Source organism: Adiantum capillus-veneris, chromosome 9 (assembly GCF_014529385.1).
Source record: "Adiantum capillus-veneris isolate H3 chromosome 9, ASM1452938v2, whole genome shotgun sequence".
NCBI classification, from domain to species: domain Eukaryota; kingdom Viridiplantae; phylum Streptophyta; class Polypodiopsida; order Polypodiales; family Pteridaceae; genus Adiantum; species Adiantum capillus-veneris.
In genome coordinates, this window is record NC_140939.1 from 101,869,671 (window position 1) to 101,890,284 (window position 20,614).

Sequence of the window (20,614 nt, forward strand, 5' to 3'; positions counted from 1 at the left end):
TCTTGAGAACTCAAGGAGCTCAAGATATATCCTCCACAATCCTTGTTTGTGCCTAAATATTTGGTCACATGGTGTCAAATTTTATGACATTATGGGAGTTAACTAGGTTGATGATTTTCCTATAGATTTGGCCATCAAGAGTTAAGTTACAGGGGCCTTGGGTTTGCCTAAAAATTTAGCCACAAGGTCAAATCATGGATCTCCTCTCAACTTGGTGTGTATCATAAGTTAACTCATTAAGGTATTAAGTGTGCCTAGAGTGTTAACCACAAGGTCTAATATTTAGATCTTATGGTATTATAGATGTAAATATAGAGGCCTTTTGTGTGCCAATAGTTTTGGCCACAATATCACAAGGTTGTTAATAGGTAGGTTATATATACCTAAGTTGTGCCTATAGTTTTTACCACAAGGTCAAATCATAGATGCTCTCTAATGTTGGTGTCTAACAAATGTAGCTCATAGAGGTCATGGGCTTGTCTATGGTTTTGTCCACAAGGTAAAGTCTTATGACCTTCTTGTTATCAAGAGGTATAACATAGAGGTTTTGCGTTTATCTATAGTTTTTTTCATAGAGGATACTCATCAAGGTTTTGAGCATGTGACTCATAGAGGTCTTGTGAGATTGAAGTCTATCTAGATAATCAAGGTTTGTTCAAGCTATGTTTACTTTGAATGGCTATCTTCACAATGTGCACTTGGGAGTAAGAACTTAGGAATGTGTCATGAGTTTTTCAAATGACTATAGCTTATGTCCATACTTCATTAACAAAACATGTCTCATTTTTCTCAATAGTAGTAGGGGCATATGAGAAAAATTCTTTTAAGCATTTGTGTATATGCTAATTCAATGTTTTTGGTTTTTCTCACATTCTTTGATAGATCTACAATGGCAAAGAAAAATACTACATCAAAGAGGGAGAGTCAAATAGTAGATGGGACTCGTGGTGGATTTTTGTATCCATGGTATGTGGATGTTTTTGATGGTCAAGGAAAAAGGACCAAAAAACTTCTTCTTTTTACTATGAAGGGTGAAGATTCACCTTTTCAGCAAGATGGGACCATAGAGGATGTAATAGAGGGCTCTGAAGGGAAGGAGGACATCCCTTGCAATGTAGTCACAATAAAGGGGAATAATATGACATTAAAGCTTGATCCCTCCTCTTTTGACTTCAAGCGTATCAAAGGGGATGGGTACAACTCTTTAAAAGCAATGGGATGGAGTCTTCGTGAGGAGATAACAAGCACAGGAGAGGCTATAAAGGCATTCCAATCTATCAAACACAATAAGCTGCTTTCCTCCACAAATGAATTGGATCAGCCACACAAAAGGATAAAGGTGACAAACAAAAAATCAGGTGCAATAACTCAAGGTTTGCCATCTATCTCAAATCCAACAACAATCCTTCTAGATGACTACCCAACACAAGGGAAATTGAATATTGTGTCCACAAGCTTATATGGAGAGTGTGATCCTTTACCTCTAGCTCAAGGTTCTCCATTAAGCTCAACACCACCCACAATCCTTCAAGATAGCTCCTCACCACAAGTTGAGTTACCTATTGAATCAACAAGCATGGATGGGAAGGTTGATCCTTTACCATTAGTCAGTGAGCTTGTATCATCAAATCCTATGGTTTCCCTTGAGGTCAAGGGAGTAGAGAGAACTTTTGAGTTTCTTGATGTCATTAAGAAGAAAGGAAAAAAGAATGACTTTGGTTTTCACACATTTGAGAAGTTCTTCCCATTTGGTTCAACAACTCAATACCCCATTGACGTCCAAAGTTTCTTTGAGGCACCCCCTTTGTATGCATATCGAACATTATGTTGGGATTATGTAGAGAAATTAACCAAATCTTTTGTAAAGAATCCAATGAATCCAGCCCACAACAGCATATCTTATGCCCTTTCTAGTGGAGAATGAGGCAAAGAGACCCATGCATTGTGATGAAGTGAAGGAAGATAAGTTAAACACTTATTCTTATTGGATTATATCAGGGCTCACTCAATTCATGCAGCCAAGATATATAAGCAAAGTCAAAATTCACGTTGTCTATCCACTAGACATCTATACTTGAAAAGGAATGCTAGAATTTTGGTGGATTGTATGTGCATTGAGCTATCTCGAATGACAAATATGGAGTCACATAACATTATGAAGAATGCACCTTACCTAGAGCAACTTCAACAACTACGTGATCAATGGATAGCATGTGGGTCTCCACCAAAGCCACACCAAGGACTTTCCAAGAAAAGCCATCAACGGGTTCCATGGATGGTAATGTTGCTTAACTTTCACCAAATTCATATGTATATCTCTCATCATGTTCTCATTCTTAATTCTCTTGTAATTCTAGATATTTTTGGAGTACATTGGAGCAGGATGTGCATCTCAAGATTGTCACATGATAGTAATCTCTCAAGCAATATTTGATGGGTGGGTGGATATCATGAAGAGATATTCAAAGGGTGAGATTTTAGCTCAAGAGGATAGTTTGCCAAAGAATTGAAGGCAACCTTCACCTGTTGCATTTCGTTGCCTTATGGGATTGAAAGATTTAAACATCCTTACACTACAAATAGAAATCAATTAAGGTCACATCATTTTTCTCAAAAACAAATGGGATAAAGAAGATGTGATTGACATGGAGACACGTGCCAAACAAATAAAGCAAGGTAGGGTCTTAAGAGAGGAGTTGGTCACTCTCTTCAATGGCTTTGTCAAAGAAAGTGGAAGTGCACTGAAGACTTGGGAGGAGCTTGCAAATGACTATGGTGTCAATGATGAAGTCTATGCAAATATTTTGGGTGTTTGTAGTGATTGGGTGTCTAAAAAGCTAACACGTGGAGCAGATGCGAGGCCCTTGCCAAGTGTTGCAAAGGATATTGTTAGCTTTCTAGTTGGAAAAAAGCAAAATCCACTTAAACCAACAACAATCTTGCCTTGGCATGTTTATGTTGTTGGATGTAGCCTTGAAACATTTGATCTTATGCACAATGCATATAGAGATCCAATAACCATTGGAGTGGTTGTCCTAGATGCAGCACATGGAGTGGAGGGCATGAAATGGGACTTCATCAAGTTTGGAAAGGTAGTATCCACATTGTTTAACTGGATGAAAAGTGAGCCTAAACAATTTCTACTATTGTCATTTGTCAATCGCAAACAGATGGTAGCTTTGGAGGATGCTCTTGAGAAAATGCCTTGCAAATACATCATGCAAGTTGGAAGCTTTGATTTTTTACCAAAAGTAAAAAGCCTTGGTTTTGGAGCTATAGAATACTTTTTGGCTTTCACATTGGTAACCATGGAGAAGAATTTTGTCAACTTAGATCGATATGTAGATAACATAAACAAGCCTTGGATCTTGGATATTGATAGCTTGGAGAAAGAGGAGGGCCTTGAAGAAGATGGTGATGAGCACAAAAACTTTATTAAAAGTGTCTTGATAAGGAAAAAAAGGGTCATCAAGTCTACAATCGAAGCTTTTAATGATGACCATGAGGTTGTATTTGATGTGTTTGCATGTGTCCTTGCATCCAAGGTGGCATTAGAAAATAATCTCAAGACAATTGCAGTGGTTTGCAAATCACAAGAGCAAAGGGAGGTTGAGGCAGCTTGTTGGAGGACCCATGAGAGAACAAATCCACATCAAAGTTCTCAAGGCGTTCCTCTTGCCATTGATGCAGTTACCATTCCAGCAAACAGAGGAGGTCATGGAAGAATCAAGCCAAGACATGGCAAGCCTAATTATGAAAGAGAAATTAAAGACCTCTTCAGGTGTTTAAGAACTCTTCCTTCTAGTTTTTTTAGTAAAGACATGGTGGTGTCTATTTTGAATTTGCTTAGAAGATTGGTATCTATGCAATGTATTTTGTGTTTATGTTTTGGGATACATTTGAGATAGAACTAATGCTTGAATGGCTGTTTTGGTGAAATATGATAGTTTATGATCCTTTATAAAAGCAATGTTAGTATGTTTGCTTCAAGTTCCATTTGAAATAACTATAGTGAAATGGTTTTTTATTGTTAGTATTAGACACAAAGATAATTGTTTGTATCTTAAGCACTACCTATATGTATGGATATGAAAGGTCCAAAAGATAGCTCACAAACACATATATCCTTTTCATAAGATCACTTGGTTGATTTTTTTTTCCGTTATTGTTTGGTTTGCAAATGAAATGTTTTATTGAATGAATTGATTTTTTAGTGCAAAAATTAACTTATTGAGCCTAATCATTTTCCATTGCTCATATTGAACCATATCATGTAAGTAGAACTATCTTCACATCAAAAGTTATTTGACATTTGAAGATGTGGTCTACATCCACTCACCTTCATAATCTAATTTGAAAATATAGTATGTGTGTATAAAGGTTCTACATTTTCACTTGAATATTTGACCACAAGGTCAATTATTACTTTAGAACCAAACCAAACAAATTTTTTTTGTAAGGGGTATAGTATATGTTCAAAGTAGAAAATGATAACACAACCAAATGCTATTGTGCACAGTGTAAAATAACAATGGAGGTTGTATGGTGAGGTTTAATCATAAATGCTCAATGAACTCACCTCAAAATTTTGGTGTAGAGCTTATACATTTCACCACATGGTAAAAGTTTAATCACTCTCAAAATATAACTCTACAATTGCAACAATTATAGAAAAAATGCATGGTACTAAAAAATGAGTCTATAGCTTAGGTTCATTTTTCTCTTATTTAGTCATTTTTTTGTTGTCACAATTAAAAATATGGTGTAAGTATTGAGAGTTGTGTTCTATTTGAGTTCTTTGTTGGAAAAAAATTATTACTTAGCAACATGCAACTCAAATGTGGAATTGTGTGTGCTTGAGGTTTGGTCACAAGGACAAATCTTGTGACCTTTTTGGTTTTTAAAAGGTAACACATAGAGGCCTTGGGTGTACCTAACGTTATGGACACAAGGTCAAATGTTATTACCTTTGGTTATGAAGAGATAATTCATAGAGGTCTTGAGACCTCAATGGTTATCAAAAGGTAACTCATAGATGCCTTGGGTGTGCTTAGATTGTTGGTCGCTCAAGATATAACTTCTAGAGGCCTTGATTGTGCCTAGACCTTTGACCACATGATCAAATGTTATGACTTTGTGGTTATCAAGAGGCAAACCATATAGGTTTTATCTGTGGGATAATTTTTTTTCATAGAGGTTTAAATCATTTAGCTCATAGAGGTCTTCAATGTTGCTAGAGTTTTGGACAAAAAGGCAAATGTTTGGATGTTGTGGGCATCAAGAGCTCACACATATACGTATTGTGTCCCTATAATTATCAAGAGGTAACACACAGAGGTCTTGTGATGATGTGTATTCATAGTTTGGCAACAAGGTCTGATTTGGTCACCCTTGTGGATATCATATGACAACTTGAAGAGCCCTTGGGTATGCCTAGATATTTAAACACATGGTCCTATATTATGACATCCTGATTGTTAAGAGGTATCTTGCAGAGGTCAAGTAACCTTTGTGGATTTCAAAATGTAACTTGTAGACACCTTCTGTGTGCCAAACGTTTTGGCCACAAGGTCAAATATTGTGACCCCTTGGTTACTAGCATGTAACTCAGAAAGGCCTTAGGTGTCCTTAGGGATTTTTCCACAAGGTCAATTCATCGTAGTCCTCTCACCTCAATGGCTAACAAGAGGTAATTGATAAAGGAATTTGGTGTGCCTATAGTTTTGGCCATAAGGTCAAATATTGTGACCTCTTGGTTACTAGTAGGTAGCTCATAAAGGCCTTAGGTGTCCCTAGATATTTTTCCACAAGGTCAATTCATAGTGGTCCTCTCACCTCAATGTATAACGAGAGGTAATTGATGAAGGACTTGGGTGTGCCTAGAGTTTTTTCCACAAGGTTAAATCCTATGACCTTGTAGCTATCAAGAGGAAACTCATAGAGTTCCTTTACATTTAGTGGTATGAAGTTGTCACTCATAGAGGTCCCAATTTTGAAAAATGTTTTGCCACAAGGTTATATCTTGCGATTTGGCAGTTATATGAAGAGGTAACTTATAGATTCCTTGGGTGTACCTAGAGATTTGATCACAAAGTCAAGTTATAGAGGTTCTCTTACCTTGGTGGCTATCGGGATGTATCTCATTGACATCTTAAACGTGCCTAGAGTTTTGTCACAAGGTCTAATCTTGTGACCTTTTGACACTAAAGATGTAACTTTTAGATCCCTTGGTTGTGCTAATGTGTAATGATTTATTGTTGTGAAACATTGTGTTTGACATAGCTATGAGATGAACTAAGTTTAACATGTTTCACCATAATATATCATGAACTTCATTACGTTTCACTATGTTAATGTGTAATGATTTATTGTTGCAAAACATCGTGTTTGACATAGCTATGGGATGAACTAAGTTTAACATGTTTCACCATATTATATCATGAAATTCACTACAATTCATTGTGCTAATGTTAGTTATAGCTAGATTAAACCTAGAGATTGTGTTTTGGATCACTCAATATCTTCTAAGATTTTACATAGACATCAATAGATGGTTTTTTTTGGTGTTGTGCAAAAGCCAAGCATTGTACTAAGAGAGACATACTTGACTTTTCAATAGGTTTGTCAATATCAAAGTGCATTGGAACACCTGAGGTGTCCTCAAGGAGACATGTTGGACAACTATGCATCATACTTGATCTCAATGGTCTTCTCTTGCAACGTTGCTTTGTAAAATCAACAAAGTTTCAAAGTTTTCGTATGGGCAAGCAATGGGTTGTACTTCGGCTTGGATGCACACAATTTCTTGAAGCCTTATTTGCAGTGTTCCATGTAGGGGTTTGGTCTACAGTACTAGAAAAAAATTTCATGTCAATTATTGAAAGTTTTGAGGTTTTCACAAAAAGGAAATTCCCTTTTTCATGGTATGGGGTCAAGAAAAATGTCATATATATCCATTGAAGACCATATATAGACCATACAAGATGGGAGTAGAAGCAATGTTCAAGCCTTTAAAGCATGTGTGGAATGAATTTGGAAATATGTGTGTTCATCAAAAGTCCATTCTCATCAATGATAGCCCATACAAAGGATGTTTGAACCCTATGGAGAGCTGAATCTACCCTGAACCATTCAATGTCAAACATGGAGACTCAATCTTGATTGATGAACTCTTACCCTATTTGACTCAATTGAGTGGATCCCGAAATCCACTAGAAGTTGTCAAGTGCAATTGGTATGGACAAGAGCCAGTTCAACTTGGACATGCATTATACAAACAATTCAAAGTTGTGATTGATGAATGGGCCGCATCAGGTATTGAAGGGGTTTCATCATCTACATCAATTAAACCCACAATTGCACATAGTCAGAATGGAAAGTTTATCCAGTCTTCAATCATCTCTTGTTTTAATAAACCAACTACATCACAAGGATCTTCATCAATGATTGCCTCTTGTCATCCATCATTGCCAGTGAACATCTCACAATTGTCGATACAAAAACATACCCCTTGTGAATACTTTGAAAGACATGGAAGCAATGCACCTTGCTCATCAATTAGGCTATGACAAAAATTTTATAAGTGGTCGAACAACTAGATTGTACTTACAAAATCTACAATAGTTGTAGTCACGAGAACTATAGTGATATAATAAATCAATAGTTTCATAAGAGTATGTTTGATGTCTTGGTGCAAATCTTCTTGGCCTCATAGCAAAGTTTATTTCTCCATTGTGGAACATGTCATGGGTGTTTTTAAATACGAACGTTGTTATTGAAAAGTTAAACTCTATTATCTAGTTTTACTATGTGGTCTCAATTTCATTTTATCTCTTTTTTATCGTGCAAACATCATGGTTACGGACAAGAAAATTGAACAGCTTATTAGATCATATTTGTGGAAAATTTAACAAGATCTCATTGTCAAATATATTTTAGTGTGGATTGTGCACTACAACTCCTTTATTCATACATTCTAGTGGGCTATAGAAAAAATCAGACAACTAGATTGGAGTTGTAAAATAAAAACATTGTAGTTGCATGAACTAGTGATGTAGTAACTTTGTTATTCTTTTTAACTTTATAAGAGTATGTTTCGACAATTATTTCCAAATTTCTTATTTGAGACTTTTGTTTTCAATTCTCTTGGCCTCATAACAAAGCTGCATGCTCCATTGTGGAGCATAATACTGGTGTTTTTAAACACCACCATTGTTCTTGAGAAGCTCAACTCTACTATCTAGACCTTCTTGTATACTGATCCAAAATTTCACTATATCTCTTTTGTACTATGCAAACACATGTATATGGACAAGAAATTTAACAATGGAAACAAAATGCTTTTGTCAACTATAATTAGTGTGCATTATGGCAATGAAATTGTATCATAAGATTTGAGCATTCTAATGTTTTGTGAGATTTGAATGTTACAGATGTCTTTCAAAGATAGATAAGTTTTTCCATGGTCATATCATCAAATTTGGCCATTCTAATGTTTTGTAAGCTTGCAATAGAGACATATTCTCCCAACATGCTAGTTAACTATAGCTATAATCATATCATAAGATTTGACCATTTTAGTGTATCATGGGATCTGCCTATTGGATGCATGTTCTTTAAATTTAGCATAATGATATTTGAGATCTTCATGCCCACAAACGTCACATTTGATTATCCTCCATCATAGAAAAATACTTGACAATTTGTTAGCATGTAACATCATAAGGCTATCCTTACAAATTAAATGAATTTGGAATGATTGATTGATAAAAAAAATGGTCCATGGAAACTCTTACGGATTAGATAAGAATTGACCACTTGACCAATAAACAAACAATCTAGAGAAATTATGGGATTAGATGAAATTAGACCCACTTATTCAATGAACAAACTATTAATGAAAATCATTTTGAAGGGTTTTACTCCATGAATTGTAGATTGGAAATGTAAGCCAAAAAATGAAAATAGAAAACCATAGCATGAAGAACACAAAGAATATAAGTTGTTCATTATATCACTAGACAAAGAACAAAGAAAACTTGGCTTAGAATTTAGGAGAAAAGGTATCAAAAGACATTTTGTAAAGTTGTAATGTCACAAATAAAATATAATATGGACAAAGTTTCAACTAAATACATAACTTTGAAATAATCATAGATTTTCAAACTTTAGGAGAATAGGATATCACCTTTGCCTACAAAAACCAAACCCGATGTTGAATTCGAAGAGAAAATCGTTAATGTCTTGAAAGTGGGACTTGGGAGACTCCCAAATTATCTAATATGGAGTTAGAAGGTGTCTCCTCGATATCCTCTTTTCTTGTTTTTTCAACCCTGTGCTGTCCTCTGGTGCAGGACTCGTTGCCGCCAGCTCTTTGTCCCTCTCTTTTTGTTTCTCTTGTGTAATTGAGTTGCCTGTTCTGTAGATTCAATCACTTTTGTTTGTTCAGGCTTTGTCTCCTTTGTGGGCTCAATTGTTGTGGTTTTACTTGCTGGTGAAGGTGGTGGGCTCAGCATGGGGTGATCATGTTGTTCAGAAGCAGCTGAAGAATGTCGGGGAGACATATCACTTTGTTCTTGTTGTGATTGTCCTTGTGTAGTTTCTTCCTCTGCTTGCTTTTGCTACTCCGCCGCGTCTTCAGCTTTCTATTGTGCTTCTTGTGCTTCTTTCAGCTTCAAAGCTTCTACTTCTTGATACATCTTTTCCAGTAGTTCTGTGGGATCATTTGCATGTTTCTTGGTATGGTGATTTGTTCATGTTCCTTTTAGTTCAATGGGCACCCACTTTGCCGAGTCCTTGCCTTGTGCTTGGCTGCTATGTTCGTAGGAGTGTTTTTATCTTTCAAATCTACCCTGCTTCTGTGACGGCTCCTCTTGAAGTGCTTCCATGGCTTTTCTTTTCATTTCCTATATCCTTGCTCTTATTTCCTTGTTATCAGAGCTTTCACTACTATGGAGTTCTGGCGATCTCTCAGCAGAGTCTTCATTAGTCTTGTATGTTCTCTTGGTAGATCTTGTGGCTCGAGGGGAAGGATGTGCTGACACTATCCAAGTGTTCTGATCTAGGGCAGGTGGTAGGTTCTCGGCCATGCCAATAGCATGGTAGGCAATTCTCGTCAAAAACTCTTGTGCTCCCAGGTATGTAATTTTTCCTTCTTTCCTTGTCCCCTTCAATGTCGAAAACACGTACTATGCATGGTCAATTGGTTGCCTAGTTGTTGATTTGAGAACTTTTGTAAAGGTTGTGGAAACCACATGATTTGGTGTCATATACCTTAGTGGTCTCTTGGTGAGGAAGTGGAAGTGCTGGTGGTACAATCTCGTAGGCTCTTCCACCTGTTTTTGGATGAGGTCAGCAAACATGGCACTGACGATTTCCTTGGTGAAAGTTCCTACGGTCTTTCTATCTCATGCCGTCATGGTCATTCCCTCTATTGGCTGTTTGAGTGCTTCTGCCACTATCTATTTGGTAATCATCACTTCAACTTTGTTCCCTTGCTAGTCAGAGATTTGAGCGGTTCCATCTTCTTTGATCGTGGACAAGAGCTCATAATCTTTTTGGAAGTCCACTTCACATGTCTCTTGTTCATAAAATTCTATGAGCCCAGGCCTTCTATTGGCTTCTTTTGTGTTGGGCTTTGCGGTGACTTCATAAACTTCTTTTGGTAGAAGCTGCAGTTCTACCTGATGTCCTTCTTTGCTCTTGTATCTTCCTGTGAACACTGTTGTGTTATGCTCTTCAAGCTATTCCTTTGACAAGTAGGTCACTTTGGCATTCTTGACTGAATCGGGGTCCACTTGGTATGGTGGTATCTCTTGCGGCTTCTCCTTTTGCGAGAGCTTCTTCTTGGCACTCTCTGCAGCTTGCATGGCTCATGTTGAGTGAATAGAGTGTCAAAGTTAGCAAATTTGGCATATTTTCTATAAAAGGTCTTCAGTCTGAAATGCTAACAAATTTGGTCCAATTTGCTTCAAATCAATTTTTGAACATTCATAGATGCATAAAAACATGTAAAGATCAAATTTATGAAGTCAAAACAAAAAATTGCAACAAAAGTAAATAATTGCCATTATCTACAGCTGAGTATTTTGTTCAACTTTTTGCAAATGTGACATTATAAGCTTGAAGTATATACCAAATAGATACTATGAGTGAAATTTGGGCTCATTTGGGTGTACAGGATGAGAATGGTGCCAGATTTTGGCTTTAGGTCTCTAAAACAGTAGATATAAAGGAAATTTGAGATTTTGAGGTCCAAATTGGTTCAAACTTGGCTAGTGGGCTTAGGACATCATGTACTTTGGTCCCATGATGGAAAAATTGCAAAATTCCCCCATTTTAGCATAAAAGTAAATAATTGTGATTATTAACTTTTTTTTATCAAAATCAATATTTTTTGGTACAACTTGGTTTTAGGCATGGTATAGACCCTGTGTATGTGATATGAGGTGATTTGGATTACAAAAATGTGGCTCATAACTCAAAAATTGGCTTGCAAAGACTTCTTTGCGTTTTTTGGCAATTTTCCAAGTTTTAATTGATCATTTTGGCTCATACTTGAAATTTGCCATGTATTGAGTGTGTACAATTGATACAATTGCAAAAGTAAATAATCGTGGTTATTTAGAGGAGTCCTCATTTTCTTGCAAAACTTGTAAATTTTGACTTAAACACATTCTATACACCTGAAACAAGTCCTAAATTGAATTTAGTAAAGTTTGGTCTTGGCGGCATCACTTTGTGCTTTTTCGACTCTAAAATCACCGATTTTTGTGACTACTTGGCCTATAGTCTTGGTTAGTCACTTTTAAAGCTTTGGACTTGTCCGCAACATAGTCGTGAAGCCACTTATCCAATTTTGGTCCATTTGGAGTCAATTTGACCTTGTATGTTGAATTTGACATTTTGTAGCCTTCGAGCCGTTTTTTGCTTTTTGAGGGCTTGGCTTGATTGATTTCATGAAAACAATCATGTACATTATATATAGACCTCGTATGCAAGCTGTCTTTGGAGTCAGAACCGAATTTTGACATCTGCCAAAAACCTAGCATAAACTGATGATATAGAAGTGTTCTATCATGTTGGGGCATGCTACAGTTCCAATCTCATATGATTTGGTTGAGCTGACAGGCCGCCATGGTCCATTTTTGGTCGTAGGTCTTCTTGCACTGCTCGGATTCTAGGGTTTTTTCTAAGGGTTTAGAGGATCTACCGGCCATAAAAAATGGATCATTGATGAGTAAAGAACTCACCCCTCATGTCTCGTGTGAGACAGCGCTGTAAAGAGGTGATTGTGTACTCCGAAAATCACGCGCGAAAGAGGTCGAAAAGTGCTCTCTCTCCAAAGGGAACAAGTGGAAATGAGGTGGTTTTAGCCTACCTTGGGTATCTATACTCGGACTTACCGAACCATTTTTCCCAAAATTCCCCTGTTAGTCCTACTAGGCCATGAAATCTATGTTAGACTCAAAAATTTCCCCAATCGGATTCCTGTAGCTTATTCTGCAAGAATTCTGCAAAAGTAGGTCCGGTTGCCTAATTTAGGCTTCCCGCTTCCATCTGTCGATTTGATTGAAAGTTTTTGTGCTTGTTTGCCTTGTCTTTTTTATCACCACCGTGTCCTCAATTTTTCCATCCGAGCTCCTTTGCTATTTATTATTAAATTTTGACCTCTTTTTTGGAAAAATCAAAGAAAATAATAAAATGCTCTAAAAAAGGAAAGTGAAAATCCAATAATTAAGAAAATCCATTCAAAAACACATTTTTTTTTAAAAAAAAATTCTACATTTTTAAGTCTCAATATCAAGAAAAATGATGAAAAATAACCAAAAAGGATGATTTTTTGATAGTATATACACTATTTACACTCATCGAGAAGATATTATCAGTGAATTTTTCCTTGTTGATGAATTATAAGGGCATTATTAGGTAATTTTGCAAAAATTCACACGTTCATATCGAACTTTTTCCTCCCACACTTTAAAATATGCTTAGTGCACATTATTTTTACTAACTAGAAATGGTTCACGCAAAGTGTTTCTCTCCAAAATTTTGAAAAATACATGAGTTTTATAGGGGCCCTACATGCTCCCTAACTCTAATGCAAAGCTATGCTCTCAAAAATATTGAAGAATACCCGAGTTTTATAGGGGCCTTGCATGCTCCCTAAGTCCAAACACAAAATATATGTGACCACCTTTTACTAGGACTTCGACCAGCTCTATCAACTATAAGTCCTCGACATGATGTAGGTCTAAGTAGAGCACTTGGTATTTCCGTGTTATGCACGAAAGTCTATGCTTTGATTTAGTCTCCCATGAGTCACCTAAAACTTTTGTTCTCTATTGCTATAGCACACATATTCAAGGGAACTTTAAGGTCATATTTTTACCCTGTAAATAATCAGAGAGAAAATTCTTTGCATTTCATAAAATAAAAAGAGAAAAAATTATATGAGACTAGATAATCAAGGTGAATCTCTAGCATTTAGGATTGGGCTTGCCACACTTTAACATCCAATGAGTGTCAATGTCAAACATGGTCCAACTTTCTTGATTAAATATTCTCCCTCTCACTCCCATAGGCCTCTCCATGTTGAAGATATGCCATCACCATATGGTGGAGTCAAAGTTTGCGTAGCATGGTTGTAATAGAACATGGGGGAACCGTAAACAAGGGTTCCCCCATTGTATGGTGCTTTGGGCTATCTTACTAGTAAATAAGCTACCCTTCCTAGAAACACATCAAGTCTTTACTTTGTTTGAACCATTGTGAAGCTACATTCTTGAACACTTGAGAGAATTGTTATATCGTATAAAAAGAAACTTTCCTAGGGCATAATAGATGAACCCCTCTTGCCCCTATTATTACCCTTTGTGGTGCAATCTAGTGTAGATATGTTGTCATTTGCCATGTTTTTTGTATTTGTCCCAGCATTTATGTTTTTTCATCACTCTTGCAACTTCTCCCATAAAAGAAAACCATGGCTTGTGATTCAATATATATGGTTCCTCTCAATACATTTGTGTCAAAGACCAACTATTGCATCAAGTTGGGCTTAGTCATAAGCTTATCTTGTTGGTGCATATCCTTGTGCTACTTTTCGTATGTTGAGTTTATTCAATCCATTTTCTCAATCTCCCAACTCTCTATGATGCTAAAAAAATCTTAATTCTCAAAGTTGGTATTGTTTTATGCCATTTGTCTTGTGAAGTTCACGAGTGTGGCCTATGAGTGAGAAGCCACACACAATCCCAACAACCTAAAGAGTCTCACCATGGAGGCTCCATCTATCACACTGCTTGTACATGAGATGTCTCCATTTGTCTCCTCTCAAATTCAATTGCCACAACCACTCATCAACTTTGACATTCTTGATGTACTTTTCATTTACCATTTTTAACACCAAGCTTACATAGCTTGAGAAGAATTTTTTAAAGTAGCTAAACGGGGGTTTAGTGCTTGATAGAGTGTAGAAGTCTTTCACTTGCTAGATCTATTTTCCATAGGTAAAGAGAGTTGTGAGTGAGATAGCCAAAAGAATCTCATTCTTCTATATCCTCATTACTTTTAGAGTGTTGTACCATTTTTTGTCATGACTTTATTTTCACAATGTCGCGCTAGGCTGTGATGAAGACAACGTGTCAAGCCCTCCCACGGGTAGCATTCAAGACGTCCAATGGGTGGCTTATGGAAAGTTGTACATTAACTTTTTGAAACACCCCTTTCAACACACAAATCACCAAGAACTTCCTTCATAGATATCCCTCATAGGTAGTGGTGAGGAGTGCTTTACTTTGGAGGAATTGCATCTTGACGGCATGCTAGAGTAAGCATAGGAGGTCTCAAGTGGTGGTCAACCTTGCCAATCAAAACACATTGAAGAAGTAGATTGTATGAGAAGTTTCTTTTTGAGCCATGCTAAGAGGTTTGAGATCATCAAAAATGGCATCCAAAATTGAAAATTTTGTTAGGTTTGAATTTCATATGTGGCCAATCATTCAAACATTGCCCATAATTACTTAGTGTCCTTCCACCCCTCCTAAATGGCGTACTTCGGGATGACTATGAGCATGGGTTGAACAATCGTGTCTTATGCATAGCCCTGGTTGGCTCTACCATGCTTTGAAGATCAATGCAATTCAAACCAATATGTTGTGCAAGAACTGGGTCTTTAGTAATTAACTCAAGGGTTTCTGATGTTGTCTTCCAAAGAGAAAATATTGTATCTTATGTGCTCTTTGCTGGATTGTACCATCGGGATGCTTCAGCATGCTGATTACCTTAGATTTTGGTATCATCAATGGTTGTTGTTGACATTTTTCTCGCCATTGGTAGCTTGGTTTTCTTGGTGCAGAATGATGTAATGGAGTCTTCTGAGACTTAACTCTCAATTGGTTGATTGGTTTTACGGTTTGTGGAGAAGATAAGTGCTTCTTTTTCTTCCAAATCCATTTCATGTTAGGTTCCTTGCTCGGAGGTGCGCGTCTCTATGTTTTGATCTTTGGAACCTCCACTTGGTTTTGTCGAGGATGTTTTGGGCACCCAGACTTGATTTGTCTTGTCCTTAAGCTCTGTTTTTGGTACCCAAATTTTCCTGACTCCTTGCATGCTACTTGTAGACTTTGCATGTTGATAGGATGGAGAAGATTGATTGCTTCGTGGTTTGTTTTGTTGATTACTTACTTTCCATTCCTCCTTGCTTGGTGCAATTGGAACAATGAGTTGTCCGACTTTAGTGATAGTTTGAGCTGATTTGTATCCCAATCTGGTACTGCCTTGTATGTCCGCATCCATGAGATTGCAAGAATCATTGTCTCATTCATGTGTTTATCTGGTAAGAACACAAACTAATGAGGACATGAACATCCATGTACTATCACATTTAAGTTGACTACTCCCAATTTTGTTATTGGGTTCTTGTTGCATCCTTTGATAGTCACTATTCCTGTCGTCAATGCTTGACTTCTTGCTTTCTTCTATGTGGAATAACAGACTGCATTTACCCGAGCCCCTGTGTCTACCAATGCATTCGTGCTATGATTGTTGAGTTGTAATTTGATGCAAAGGTCCATTCCATCTAACCATTCATCATCTTTTGAGACGACATCTTTTTACAATTCCCATTGTTGGTCATCTAATTCCAGAGTGTTGATGGAAATTGGTATTTAATGATTCTTGAGAGCATCTTTCCTTTTGAGCACCCAAAGTAGAGCTTCCTCTTGGGCTTCATCACAATAACATGTTGTCGTTTTATCTTTCTTTGCTTGGTTGCATGCATCCTTTCTAGCAATTCATTGGTTAGTGGAAGATTGTACTTGTTTAAATGACATCCACTAATCCAATTAGCCATTGGTTCACCATCTAGGGTGGACAACTTAACTGCTCCACCTGGAGATACATCTTCAATGATAAACGATCCGTTTCTCTTTTTCTTAAACTTGGGAATGTGTTGCTTAAGGGAATAGACTAAAACTAAGTCCCCTCTTTTGAATATTTTTGTAATTAGATGGGAATAAAAAAACTAATTTTGTTTCCGCTTTTGTGCAAAGATGTGAGCTACAGCAGTTAGCCTTTGCTCATCTAGCTTTTCTAAATCTTCAAGTCTTTCTCACAATTCATGTCCAGTCCACTCAAGATTCTTAGCTACCCTGAGTGTCGGCAATAGAATTTCTATTGGCAGTATGGCATCAAGACCATAAACAAGATTAAAGGGTGTAGCATTTAAAGCTATTTTGAATGAAACTTGATAAACCCATAGAGAAGCATGGAGATTCATTTCCCAGTCTCTCCTTCTTGAACTAACCACTTTAGTCAATACTGATCTAAGAATTTCGTTTGTATGCTCAACTTGTGCATTTGCTTGTAGGTGATAGGGAGCTGATTTGTTATGGATGACCATAAATTCATTAAGAAAATACTTGATTATATCATTAATGAAGTGAGTTCCCCGATCACTAACAATTTCTATTCGCATTCCATATCTTGTGAATGCATACTCATATAAGAATGCAAAAGTGGTTCTAGCATCATTCTTTTGAGTTGCTTTAGCCTCGGCCCACTTGGTCAAATAGTCCATAGCTACAATGATATATTGAGCTTGGGCTCTAAAAGCAGGTGGCTCTATTGACCCATTTTGCAAAAGATCTAGCCCCCATCATTGGTCTTAAGGGTATGCTATCTACACGTGGTTTTCTTATGCATCACATCTCCGAACATATTATTTTGCATCACCAAAAAGTGTTGTCCACCATGGGTGGAAGCATGACTGGATGGTACACTTTTATGGGTTGAAATCTCTTCTTTAATAGCCACTTAATAACTATGTCATTAGCTGTTAGCGCCTTTGAAATTTTTGGATTCAAAAAATACTCCAAAAAAACACCAAAGCTCGTACGTGCGAGAGAGGTCTCAGAAGCTCGTACTTGCAGGGGTGTTGAGCACACTGAGCGCATTCATGTAGCTTCTCTTCATCTCTAGCAAGAAGCAATAGCAGCAGGGCACGTAGTAGTAGGGCATCATGTCTCTCAAATTCTCTCTCGCTCTCTAAGGTAGGGTGGTCAATATCTGCCATCCCTCTCTCTCTTTCTATGTCACACACACACACACACACATGCAGAGCTGAAAGTATTGCATGTTTGAAACATGGTAGCTTAGTCTCAAGCTTGCCACCTTTGATTGGACATGTTTTGCTTGCTTTTTTCCCTGTCACCATTACAAGGTGCTTCATGTCCCGATAGCTTCACCACCCAACCGTGACCATTGTATGTTTCTTTTCCAGTTTCATTTTGTTCCATGATGCATATCCATGGATATATATATGAACACACACACACACACACACACACACACACACATATACCTACACACACAGAGTCTTGTTTCAGCATTATGATTTGTTATTGGTGTAAAAATCCTTCCTCTTAGGAGATTTTATCTATTATTAGTTACTTCTTGTGGTGAAATGATGATTAAAAATGTTATTTGGATGGGTCATTTAATTATAAAACTTGTTTTATATGTATATTTCAGGTGGAACCCAGCTCCATTTACTAGAATCTAGAATACAAAACTTTGCATTTCAAGACAAGACTTCCATGAAGTCTACAACCTCAGCCTCGACGGGGTTGAGAACCCACACATTATGGATGTTACAAAGAAAGACTAGTTGTCCATTTTCACGGTGCTACGAACCAAAGAGAAGAAGGTGAAGCTTCAAACCATACGGTCAGAGCTTTACGATAAACTCATGATGTTGTATCAGATGGTTTACCGGGAATTACCTATAAATAGTGAGTGGGCTGCCTGGTTTGCCAAATCATTTGCATTTGAAAATTTCTAGAGGGCAGACTTGTCTCTTGACAAGTCCAAATACCAGGTAGCTTGGGCTGTTGTGGCTGAGAACTCAGTTACTTGAGTGGGGGCACATAAGCAAGGGCTCTCCAACAAGATGTCCAGAGTAATGACACACATGACTGACGAGAAAATAGTGTGCAAGTCAGTATTGGTAGCTCAGTCATCAAAGGCGAGTGTGGATACCTCAAATAGTCGGGATGTAGAGCTGGCACATATCATGCGATCTGATGTACAAGCTAAAGTTAGGCAGCTTGTGAGTGAAATAGGGTAGATCTCTAAATAAATGCAGCAAGCACAAGTGGAAGTGCAGGTTCAGTCAAAGGCAGACACTTTCTTGAAACAGTTATGGGAAGCACGAGAAGAATTAGCCACCCTTGAGGATAGTGGCAATGTGCCGTTGGAGAGGGTGTTGACGTTGCAAGCTGTGATTAGTACTAACTTGCAAGTTCTCGGTGTTCTTGGTGTCGTAGAGGGTGGAAGAGGATGTTGCAGCCATACAGGTTGATTTGCAAACACCAAGAAGATACTATTGTTCCTCTTATTTTGTGTTTGAACAGTTTTGCTAAATTTTTTTGTCCGATACAAGAGAGGCTGCAGCAAAATAATGTGCTCTTAGCGAGACTCAAAAATCAGGAGGCTTTTGTTGGCAGTGCAATTTTACAATTGCAAGAGGGCAAAGAACATGTATTCTCTCCATCACCTCCAATCATGTCAAATGTACGTCGACGCGTTATATTTATTGATGATCCATGCACAGCCTGTGAGTTGGAACTTTAGGATAAAATACCCATGCCAACACCCCTATCACAATTTTTGTTTCGCAACTTTGTCCATGCTGAGTGATTCCTGCTTGGCATTGGGATGCGGCATAGAGATCCCTGCTTTGGTGAAGAAGATGTTTGGTGCAGAGACAATGTCTGTGGTAGAAGAAAAAGTTACTCCAATAGGTATGTTCCCACTTTTGGTTACTCAAGCTCCAAAGGAAGGAAAAGCTGTATTAGTAACCAAAAGTATTAGTAGTAAGCTCTATTAGTAACCAATAGTTGTCAAATAGCTGTATTAGTAGTAAATTATATTAGTAACCAATAGCTGTCAATATCTTGTAACTAGTGGTAAGATGTCAAATCGCTGTCAAATAGCTTGTAGTTAGTAGTAAGCTGTATTAGTAACCAATAGTTGTATTAGGTACAACTATGAGTTAGCTATTTGATAGCTATTGGCTACTAATACATCTTATTGTCCAATTACCAATAGTTGGTTATCACAAGCTTTTGAAAGGCTATTATATACAACTTTAAACCAGCTATTAGTTTGCCAATGGCTTCCATAGGTAGTGGGTGATAGCTATCTACTAGGTTTAGAGAGAGCTACTAGTTGGTAATAGCTACCTGGATCTTGTTAAATAGCTCCATAATGACTGTTAATTGTGTGAGTAAATACTTTCTCAATCACTAGTGGCCAGTATTACTAGCTATTAGAATTTAATAGCTCTCTAATAGCTGGGTACTAGCTATTATATATTTGCTGGTCCCAAAGCTTTTGACCCGCTATGAGGTAGCTATTGACTTTCGTAGCTGTACACTAGCTATTGATAGTGTGTAGATATTATAGACCCAAACTTTGCTAAAGTTTCTTCTTAGACAGTTTTTGACCAGCTATTAGGTACCTATCGTCTCCAATAGCTAGTGGGTGATGGCCAATTAGCTGGAAGTACCTATTTGACCTACTATTAATAGCTGTGTGACCAAGCTTTTAATCAGCCTATGAGTTAGATATTGGCTTCCATAACGAGTGGATGATAGCTATTTTCCATAGCTAGTGGATGATAGATATTTTCCATAACTAGTGAGTGATAGCTATTTTTGCAGGTATGGAGACCTATTAACTGAAAGTAGCTATTGATCACAACTACTGTCTTCCATAGCTAGTGGGTAATAGTTTTTTGTCTATTTCGAAGAGCTATTAGATGGAAGTATCCATTTCATGCTGTTATTTTAATAGCTTATTGATAGTGCTTATAACCAGCTATTAGGTAGCTATTACCTGCCATAGCTATTAGGTCAAATCTATTTTCCCAGTTTTGAGAGCTATCAGCTGCTAGTAGCTATCTGGCCAACTATCAATAGCTGCTTGAAAAACAGCTTAGAACCAGCTATCAGGTAGCTATTGTATTCCATAGCTATTTGGAATATTTTGAGAGCTACTAGCTGGAAGTAGCTATCTCACCAGCTATTAAGAAGCAATTTTCTTCCACAATTAG

The 20,614-nt window shown here is 37.3% G+C and overlaps 2 pseudogenes; both read left to right on the plus strand.

Annotated features, from left to right (window-relative positions):
- Nucleotides 1–2,543: 2,543 nt before the first annotated feature.
- On the plus strand, nt 2,544–3,092 carry LOC147450908 (uncharacterized; annotated as a pseudogene).
- Nucleotides 3,093–3,170: 78 nt separating this feature from the next.
- LOC147450909 (uncharacterized) lies at nt 3,171–3,789 on the plus strand (annotated as a pseudogene).
- The last annotated feature ends 16,825 nt before the right edge of the window (nt 3,790–20,614 follow it).